At 46.2% G+C, this 10,879-nt stretch overlaps 2 long non-coding RNA genes across 9 annotated transcripts in view; one reads left to right on the top strand and one right to left on the bottom strand.

Moving 5' to 3' along the window:
• Positions 1-10,879, top strand: part of LOC135966737 (uncharacterized) — a 134,909-nt gene that overhangs the window by 101,526 nt on the left and 22,504 nt on the right. The window lies entirely within an intron of this gene.
• The window catches only part of LOC135966736 (uncharacterized), a 49,538-nt gene that overhangs the window by 19,207 nt on the left and 19,452 nt on the right, over positions 1-10,879 (bottom strand). The gene's annotated exons all lie outside the window — the stretch shown is intronic.

Genomic DNA, 10,879 nt, shown 5'->3' with positions numbered 1-10,879 from the left:
AGATATTGGAGACAGTAATTATAGATGACTTTTCTCAGTTTTTTGATTGTGGTAAAGTTACACAGCACTCTATTTTTAAGTGTATGGTTTTGTGGCATTAAGTGTGTTCACACTGTCGTGCTGCGATCACCGCCATCCATCTCCAGTACTTTCTGGTCTCCCCACGCTTGAAACTCGGTCTACCAAACACTAGCTCTCCTCCCGCCCCAGCTCTGGTAAGCACTACAGGTTGCTTACAAAATAAGCTTTTTCAGTAAGAGAAGGGGCAAGGAAAAGAGCTCTAAAGACTGTCTTGAGATTTGAGGAAGTGTTTTAGGTTTTGTTGTGTGGTTCCCGGTGTAAAGGAACTATTGAAGACGTGGGAAGGCGAAGGTCTGTGATCTCAGGAAGTGCTGGGCTGGGCAGCTTTCCCACTGTGACGGGGGCACTTGCCCTCAAACCTGCCTGAGATAATCGCGTGAGGATGGTGCTGCATTGTGACAGCTCTGAACTTGGTCCCCTTGAACGTTGCCAGGTACATAAGCTTTGGCGGTTACCGTCTAGTGTCTGTGGGAGACCTAGAATTTGAACATTGTTGACTTTAGGACACACTCATTTTATAACACTCTACCTGTTCTCATCAATAGGAAATATGCTGTGTCCTTTTTTTTTTTTTTTTTTTTGAGAGGGAGTCTCGCTCTGTCGCCCAGGCTGGGGTGCAGTGGCCGGATCTCAGCTCACTGCAAGCTCCGCCTCCTGGATTTACGCCATTCTCCTGCCTCAGCCTCCCGAGTAGCTGGGACTACAGGCGCCCGCCACCTCGCCCGGTTAGGTTTTTTTTTTTTTTTTTTTTTCGTATTTTTTAGTAGAGATGGGGTTTCACCGTGTTAGCCAGGATGGTCTCGATCTCCTGACCTCGTGATCCGCCCGTCTTGGCCCCCCAAAGTGCTGGGATTACAGGTTTGAGCCACCGCGCCCGGCCTTTTTTTTTTTTTTCCCTTAATATTCTGTGTTGCTGTAACAGTAGTTGCAGCGGACGCTACTTCTGGTTCATGGTCATCACCAAACACAAGCTTCAGGAAACCGTGTGAAAAATGAAGGGGAAAGTGCTGTTCTGCAAAGGGCTTTTTTGAACATCTTGTTTTTTTCTGGAATATCTGTTTTGGTGTAAAACGTTTTCATATTTAGGGGTTTGTAACGTGTTTTATACTGGTTAGCTTTGAAACCCCATGTTTTTGCATGCCATGGGGCTGCTTTATCCTGTTATTCTATGATATAGCAGGTTGGCAAAACTATTGGTTATTTCACTTTAAAAACCAAAGCAGCTTACAGATTGAGTGTGATTCTTGTAAGAATTTCATTGTAAAATTGATTTGTGTTCAACAAGCTTACTGGAATGGCTAGATCCGTGGACAAAAAGATAAGAACATGTCAAGTCTCTGGGCCAGGAAGGACTTCCAAATAATACAAGTGATACACATTAATTTCTTAACAAAAGATTAGATTTAGTACATAACTGTTTAAAACCTCCATATTTTCTATTATAGCCATTCCACAGTGCCCATGGGGGTGGGCTGCAGGACTGCCTATGGAATCCAAAGTCTTTGGGCGTTGAGGTCCCTGCAATAAAATGGCATCGTGTTTGCATATGACATATGCACATCCTCCTGCAGACAGTCATGTCAGGGTTGCTCGTAACAGCTATACCATGGACATTCCATGCGAGTAGTTGTTTAAAGAATAATAAAGTCTGAATGCTTAGTACAAACACATTAAAAAATATGTTGATCTATGGTTGGTTGAATCCACAGGCCTGGAACCCCGGGAGAGAGTACAAACTCTAGAAGCAAAACGAACAAAGCACTTGAGGTCAGCAGTGACGGGTGTGGGATCACACTGAATCTCATGTGTTTTGCTGTCTGTGTCACTGTGTCCCGTGTAAACGGGAATCATTTGTAGCTTAAGGTAAAATAGGTAACAGGAAACACTACAGAGTGGGCACGAAGGCGCGCCCCTCATTACCCCGTGTTACAGCCAAGCGTCTGCCTCCTAGGGAAGGATCTGTTCTGTGGGGAGACTAGATGTTGATGATTTCCGGATGTGTGAAGGGAAACTCCCTCCGAGAAGCGTGGCTTTGGCCGGAGCACATCAGACGAGAGTTAGCGTGGCATGGAGTTTCCACAGTGGCCCTCAGGCCTGCTGCTTCTCTCCTCTCCCCACCCCTGGCCCTGACTCTTACCAAGGGAGGCAAGTTCAGCTCCAGCTGAGCCCCGCACAGGGCTGTGGGTCTCTAGGGCAGGTGCCCACCTTCGCCTGAACAGGCTGTGTCAGAGGAGGGTCTGGCTGTACTTGAGCTGTGAGAGATGCTCTCAGAGATCCAGCATCCTGAAAACCCAGGTGCTGAAGGTTCCTCCTCTTCCACCATCCTGCGGGGAAGGGGGTCTTATCCTGCTTCCCCTCAACCCAAGCTGACTTCTTGTCTGTTCTGTACACCTAGGTTTTCAGAACAGTTTTGTTAATCATCTAGCAGACAAACAACCATAAGGTGACAGCCTGGGAGGGTAGACGGCGCTGGAAGGTAGTTTCCTGAATAACAGCGTTCAGTTTCCTGTTTTGCCATCATTTGACCCAAGGCCCCAAGATAATTGAAATATTGTCAGCCAAACACCGATTTTTTAATCTGAGTTTTTTTTTTCTTTTTAAGTTATGGGTGCAAACTTATAACCAGGGACCTGACAAAAGAGAAGGATTTATTTGCAAAGTGAATGTCGGGGATGGTTGGCATTTGCCAACTCTGACTAGCAGGGACCCAGGCTGCTTCCGTTCTGCCGCCCGACTCCTGACCCTCCAGCTCCTGCCCCTGTTCCCACCAGCAGGAAGAGGAGCGGGAAGGTGCCTTTTCCCCTTTAAGGGGGTGAGGTGAGAGTTGCACCTGCCACTTAGCTAGTCCCTGGGGTGATTCTCCAGCATGGGTGGGAGTTGGGTTTGGAGGCCTGAGCCCCGTGAAGCTGGGGTTGCTGTTCCCTGAGCAGCAGGAAACTGGACTCTGGGAAGTGGGGTCAGAGGGTAGCATCCTCAGGAGGGGCCTCTCATCCCATTTGACATCTTCACTGCAAAAGGGGGTGTGGGCTTTCATGGTCCATTGACAAATAGAACGTTACTTTTTTTTTTTTTTGAAGCACATAGAACCCTAATTCCTTTGGCTTTTACTAAAGTGGCATTTTGTAATTCCACATGATTTCATTGATATACTCGCAGGAGAGAATGCTTCCTGTAAACCAGAAGGATCTCTGCGACAGTCCTCGATCCATAGAGAGTTCATTTTCCCAAGGTTATAGACACAGCCTTAGGAGGGGTTGAGGACACACTGCGGCAGCCTCAGGAGGTCCTGGACATGTGTCCAAGGTGTTTGGGGCACAACTTGGTCTTACACATTTTAGGGAGACGTGAGACATCAATACATGTGAGACGTACGTTGGTTCAGTCTAGGAAGGATGGACGGCTCGAAGCGGGGAGGGATTTCCAGGTCACAGGTAGATCAGACAAATGCATTTCTGGTGCATCTTTCCAGAGGAAGCAGTCAGATCCGCATTTATCTCCGTGTGCAGATGGTGACTTTGAGTTCTGTCCTCTGTCCATGAGGAATTTCCTTGTGGATCGGTTGTGAGGGAGGTACGTGGCTTTTCCCCCCACCCCCAGTAGCTGTCTCTGTTAGGAAGAGCATGGGAGGCAGGTTTGGTCTAAGCTCTTCCTCACCTTGACGTCCCTTTACCTTAGTGATTTTGGGGTCCTGAGATGTATTTTCAACTTCATGTTTCTGAATACACTGGCACTCTAAACAGTGTTGTAGGAGGCATCTAACTTACTTAGAAGAAGAAGAATATCTGGAAACACTTGAGCACCTTCGTCCTTGAGAGAACCAAGCCTTTGTTTAGTTTGCTTTGCCCTGAGGCTGTTACGCTGTCCCGGGCTGTGCGGCCTTAGAAAGCTGTGCCCCTGGCCGGGCGCGGTGGCTCAAGCCTGTAATCCCAGCACTTTGGGAGGCCGAGACGGGCGGATCAGGAGGTCAGGAGATCGAGACCATCCTGGCTAACACGGTGAAACCCCGTCTCTACTAAAAAACAAAAATACAAAAAACTAGCCGGGCGAGGTGGCGGGCGCCTGTAGTCCCAGCTACTTGGGAGGCTGAGGCAGGAGAATGGCGGGAACCCGGGAGGCGGAGCTTGCAGTGAGCTGAGATCCGGCCACTGCACTCCAGCCTGGGCGACAGAGCAAGACTCTGTCTCAAAAAAAAAAAAAAAAAAAAAAAAAAAAAAAAAAAAAAAAGAAAGCTGTGCCCCTGTGAGCTACTGCCTGTGGAATCTGGTGACTTTGAAGTTAATCCAGCAGCTACATATTTTGGAAAGCAGATTCCCTCTTAAAGTGTTGGTGATTATGATTCTAGCACTAGAATTTCAGTGTGTATTTTCCACCCATCTTACTTTGTCTCCTCATACACTGAGATGCTGCTGCATTTGCTCTTAGGCTTCACGGAGGGAGGGTCAGTTCTGACCCTTTCTTAGATATTGACCTTGAACGGACAGAATCGAGATTCAGGAAAACTCTCGAGCTGTGAGAGTGTGCTGATATCTATGTAAGTGGGGTTCATGTGTCAAACTCAGGTTTAAGAAAAACCAATTCTAGGCTGGGCATAGTGGCTCACACCTGTCATCCCAACACCTTGGGAGGCTGAGTTGGGCAGTTCACTTTTGAGCCCAGGAATTCAAGACCAGCCTGGGCAACATAGCAAGACCCTGACTCTACAAAAAATTAAATAGGACAGGTGATGTACACCTGTGGTCCCAGCTACTCGGGAAGCTAAGGCTGGAGGATGACCCAAGCCTGGCAGGTGGAGGCTGCAGTGAACCATGATAGCACCACTGTACTTATGGTGCACTGTGCCTGAGTGGCAGAAGAACCACCACCCCCCCACACACAAAATATCAATTCATGCAGTGGCCAGTTCTGCTGGGACCACCTGTTAAGACTACTCTGGGCCTCATGGTTTGAGAAGCGTCTGTCCGGGGTCGAGAGGGAGTAGCTTGAGGGCCTAGAAGCCAGTTCTTGTGGTTGAGCGTGATTGCGGGTGTGGAGTTGGGGGCAGGGCTCTCCATGGCATGAGTGGGTAAATGGATAGGCTTCCAGGACGAGCCCCTGTGACTTTGCCTGGTTTACATCCGTCCAATACAAATCCACAGGCTCTTACTCTAGAAGCTTCTGCAGGGGCTGATGGACTGGCCTGGGGACAGAGGGTGCCCTCAGAGCCTCATGGTGTTGTCTGGTTTAGGAAGAGCACTTAGTCACCTAGATCTAGGATTTATGACACTACAAGGGGACTCCTCACACTCGGAGCAGCATCCATCTGCATTCTAGACTTGGTTCTAGGCAAAGTATTTTGGAGCCTGTTGGTACCCTGTGTTCTGTTTATGTGTAAAACAAGTTAGAGTTATAACTAGTTAAAACCTATTTTTAACATTTTGTCACAGAATATGGCAGTTGTGGTGGAGCCTGGCCAGAGACCCCCACACTCAGACGCTGTTGCTTGCTGGAGTTGCAGGCGTTGCCTGCATCGGCTGCCCCTCCCGGCGTGTCTGTGTTCTTGACACGGGCGCCCATCGAGGCTCGGCCTGTGGGAGTCGTGCAGCCATTTGTCTCCGTGTTCCTCTGAGGTTCCGCAGACTTCACGGTCCCGTGGCAGAGCGTACGGTATCTGCTTGCATCCTGATTTCCCCAAACCCCAGGACAGACCAAGAGTTCCTTACACACAACTGCAGAGGGCCCCGTGGCGTGGATTTGCAGAGACACAGTGTTTCCCCAGCTTGGCCTTCGTCTCCAGAGTTGGCTTTAGGGTGATAGAAGCTTCCTTCAGACTGGGGGGCCTTGAAGCTTTGGTGCTAGGAATTCGGTGACCAGCACGGATGATACCCCGTTTCTCTGCATTTGTAGCAATAGTTGTTAACACGACCACGAGATGTACAGAGGAAGGAAAAAGGAGGTTTTATTTTCAGAGTAACACTCTGTGCTTTGGGAAATGTGGTCTTGGGGGAGCTGTAAGCACACGCCCCTCAGGAGGGGAGGAGGCCGCGGCATTACACGTTCCGGGGTTTGTTGGCTGTGTGTGTTCATCGGGCTCAAGGAATGTCTGAACGTTTACAGGGAAAGTGGGGTTTGTTCATCCGGTTCGTGCAATGTCTGAACACTTACAGGGAAAGTCTAGCACACATGCAGTGAGTTAACCTGTAACATCCGTGTTCGCCTTGGGGCAAGTGTAACATTTGAAATGAGGTGGACTGGGCGTGTCATGTACAAAGGTGAGCTGTTGGGCGCAGACGTTTATGCGCAGCCTCAGTCACAGCCAGGACTGGCTCAGGGTCTGCAGCCTGTGGCAGGAAAGGACACTCATGAGGCCATTCTGTCCAGTCGGGGCTGCCGGCAGGGTCCCAGGGTGGGGCTGTCTGGTCGACCGGCATCTGGAGTCCACCCAGGTCCAGTGGGCAGCGTTCCTCTACACCAGGCTTCTGATTGTGGAGGAGACTTCATGCTGGTTAACACACTGTACAGGAGTAATGTTGTGGGGCTTTGGGGTCCACCTTCCCTATGATGCCGGTTACATTTCTCTCCGGACCTCACAGCCACAGAGACTGCACCTCGTCTGACAGCAGGGGGTGCCATGTTGACATAGTAGTTTATTGTATTAACCTTTATTACTATTTTAATAACCTTTTTTTTTTCTTTTTAAAGAGATAGGGTATTGCTGTGTTACTCAAGCCAGTCTTGAACTCCTGGCCTCAAGCAATCTTCCCACCTCGGCCTCCCAAAGTGCTGGGCTTATAGACGTGAGCCAGTGCGCCCAGCCTACAGCCATGTTTTTAAAACTCAGCAGTTTAAAAATCCTATTCCTTTTACCCCCTCAAGCAGGCTGGTTGGCCTTGTGCAAACTGGGGTGTCACGATCTTAGCCCCCCTTTTATTTTTCCCTTTGGCCTCAAATTCTGATGAGAACAGCAGTTACAAAATGGGCTTTAGGTGATTCTTCCGTTACTAAAGCCAGAATCCTCAGCAGTTAGAGATGTTTGTCCCCAGGATTCCAGAAAGCTGTTTTGAGTCAAGCCCGTAGCAAATAAGTAAGGAACTAAACTCTTGGTCCTCTGCTTAGTACCAGGGGAATGGGTTAGTTGCTGATACCCTTTGATCTGTGCTCACGTGCTGCATCTCATCACGGGAAGCAGAGTCGCCCTGTGGAATAAAGCCCGGCTCAAGGTGGCGCGTCGAGACGCTTGGGGCTGTCAGTCCCTTGTACAGCGGCAGACTTGGAGACTCAGTATCGCGTGCAGAGCCCAGGCAACCGGAGTGCATCCACCTTAGAGACCACATGGACGGTCGGCAAGGTGGATGTCCGGGCATATGGCCTTGACAGGCCCACTGCGAGGTGAATTAGGAATTCGTTAGTAAAGAAATCAAACTCGCCTTTGGGTCCCAACTACTTGGAAGGTTGAGGCGGGAGGATTGCTTGAGCCATAAGGTCAAGGCCGCGATGAGCCATGGTTGTAATACTGTACTCTGGACTGGGTGACACAGTGAGACTCCAAGTCAAAAAAAAAAACAAAAACAAAAAAAACAAACCTTACTCTTCATAGCAAGAGGGAGAATTTATCAAAGTAACTGAAACAAAATCTTAGATGATGTAATTTCAGTGGCTAAGTGAGCTGTCCAGCCCACGTGGCTGGCTCACAACGCAACAGAGCCAGGTGCTGCTGCAACTGCCCCCCAACCCCGATCGCTTGTGGACATTTTCTGTTTTCCCATATCTCCCTTTTGGATACGTAGCTCGCTACTTTATAGCTAAGCATCAGTAAAACAGGTTGTCTATTTTGAAAAGTAACTATTATGTCTTTTAAGGACAGAAAATGAAGCAGGTGACAATAGCATGGCAACCTGGTGAATAGATTTAGAGGAATATTTAATACTTGGCACCACTCTGATCCCTTCTTCTCTCATGCTTAGTTACAGCTACCGCCTCCTAGGACAGAACACTTTCAGCTCTGTGAGTAGGAATTAAACATGTTCTAAATCAGAAGTTTTAGTTAAGCAGTATTTTATGTGAATGCCCAGATCCTAAGTGTTCACTGTACTGGTGTGTGGTGTTGAAGAAGGAACGAGGGCTTGGGGCCACGTCTATGGTGCAGCGTCCGGGTTCCCATATGTGAGATGAGGTCCATGAGACACGGCCTGGAAGGTTCAGACTGTGGGATTGAAGGGATCTACCCACTCCTGGAAAGCCTCAAGTCTAACTTGACTTGGGCTGGTTTTAGGGAGATGCTGGCAGCGCTGTCCTCACAGGTTACCGGGAGGGGCTCTGGCACCGTCCCCGTCAGGTGTCTCATGATCAGCCCAGCTTGCTCATCTCAGAAGCTGTTGGTCGTGTTCTCGTTCCTGTTGTTCGTTGCGTGTTATTTAGGTTCTGTTCATGTGGGGACCTAGGAAGTTCCACAGTGAGAGGAGAGCCGCTGAGCCGCCTTCCTGCCTGGATGCCAGCCCCACGGAGGACCGTAACTGCTTGAGGTTGGCTTCTGCCCCCGGCCTCACCTGTGGAGGCATTGATGCAGTGGTACTTTCTAAGCTCCTGTTGCACACAGTGCTGCTGTATGGATCCATTAATTCAAGGCACTGCCTAATAAAATCCCAGAAGGCTGTGTGTGAAATGGAAAGCTTATTCTCAATTTTATCTGGAAATTCAAAGGACCTACAATAGCCAAAATAAATTTAAAAAAGGGAAACAATGTTGGAAGACTTCACTATCTGATTTCAAAACTTTACATAAAGTCATAGTTTTTAAGGCAGTGGTATTAGCACAAAAATAGACACATACATCAAAGGAACAGAATTAAATTGAGAAATAAAGCCTTGTATTTATGGTTAATTTATTTTTGACAAAGGTCTCCAGACAATTCAGTAAGAGAAAGGTAGTTTGTTTTTTCAACAAATGTTGCTGTGGCAACTGAGTACCCACACACCAAAAAGAAAAACCGTGGGGGAAAAAGTCCCCCAAACCAAACCAAAACAAACAAAAATCCCACTTAGATCCCTACTGCACACACAAAAATTAACTCCAAATGAGTCACAGACCTAAATGAAAGAACAGTAAGACCATGAGACTACTAAAACTTCCCAAAACACAATCCATAGAAATTAGTGAAATAGACTTCATTAAAATAGAAAACTAGTAAGTTTTAAAAGATGATTATCTCCCTATAGCTAATGTAACAAATTACTTTGATCTTAGTGGCTTATAACAAGACACGAATCTATTATCCTATTGATGGAGAAGTCAGAAGTGTAAAATCTAAGTGTCAGCAGAACTACATTCCTTCTGGAGGCTTCAAATGAGAATCCATTTCTTTACCTTTCCCAACTTCTAGAGGCCACATGTGTCCCTGACTCCTGGCCCCTCTTCATCTTTAAAGTGCATCACTCCAGTCTCCAGTTCTTTTCTCTTGTAAGGACCTTCTTGATTACAGTGGGTCTACCTACTTAAACCAGGATAAAAGTCCCATCTCAAGATCTTAAATTAATCTAATTAATCAGCTGCAAAATCCCTTTTAACCACTTCAGACAACAGGTTCATAAGTTCTGAGGAATAGGACCTGGTTATCTTGGGGGAAGGGCTTTGTTCTGTCTGCTACATAATAGATTGTTCTTTCACTGAGACACGTTACATCTGTAAAACTCTTATATTCAGATTACATAAGGCACCTGTAACCCATAAGATGACAACCAACCCATTTAAAACCTGAGCAAAAAATCTGAACATTTTGCCAACATATACAAATGGCTATGAATAGGAATTAGCACATTAAAGGCTAATAAGCACGTTAAAAATGCTTAGCATCATTCATTGTTGCAAAGTAAATACACAATGATATACCATTTCACATCATTTAGAATGGCAGAAATAAAAATAACAGTAACTATTGCTGGTGATGTGGAGAAACTGGAATGCACATATGCTGCTGGTGGAAGTGTGAAATGGTGCAGTTATTTTGTAAATAATTTGGCAGTTTTTAAAAAGCTAAACCTAAACTTACAATAAGAGTCAATCATGCTACTTGGCATCCACTTAAGATAAAGGAAATTATATGCATACACAAAGATATATACATAAATGTCGACGGCAGCTTAATACTGGAAACAACCAACTGGTAAATGAATAAACAGAATGTCATATCTATCAAATAGAATATAAATAAATAATAAGGAATAAACTACTGGTACATGGTACAGCAAGGACTTCAAAACAGGTAAAGGAGGCATAGAGAATTGTGTACATTGTATGATTTTATATCATAAAATTATAAGATCATAAAAAAACCAAAAACCATAAAATCATAGAGTAAAATATTCTATGATATTATTTTCTAGAAAATTTAGAGTGCACTGTTATGATTTCTAGGGTTCTTTTTCGTAGAGCTAACCTTTCATCTGATATCCTTTGCAATCAGCCAAGTACATTCTTTAGCACGTTTATAGTGTATTTCTGCTGATAACACATTCTCTCAGCTTTCATATTTGGGAATGTGTTGTTTCACCCCTGTTTATAAAGGAGATTTTCCCTGGATATGAGTTGACAGGCCTTTCTCCTGCTTTTAGTGCTTTAAAAAATGTCTTTCCATGGTCTTCTGGTCTCCACTGTATCTTCACAGAAGTCACGCGTTGTTCAAATGCTTCTCTGGTGTGTAACTTGTCTTTTTCTTCTGAGTCCTTTCAGGATCTCCTCTTAATCTTGGGATTTCAGTACTTTGGCTATCATGAACTTGGATGTGATTCTTGTCATACTTGTTCTGCTTGGAATTCACTGAACTTCT

Source organism: Macaca fascicularis, chromosome 13 (genome assembly GCF_037993035.2).
Source record: "Macaca fascicularis isolate 582-1 chromosome 13, T2T-MFA8v1.1".
NCBI classification, from domain to species: domain Eukaryota; kingdom Metazoa; phylum Chordata; class Mammalia; order Primates; family Cercopithecidae; genus Macaca; species Macaca fascicularis.
This window is presented reverse-complemented; position numbering and strand designations above follow the sequence as displayed.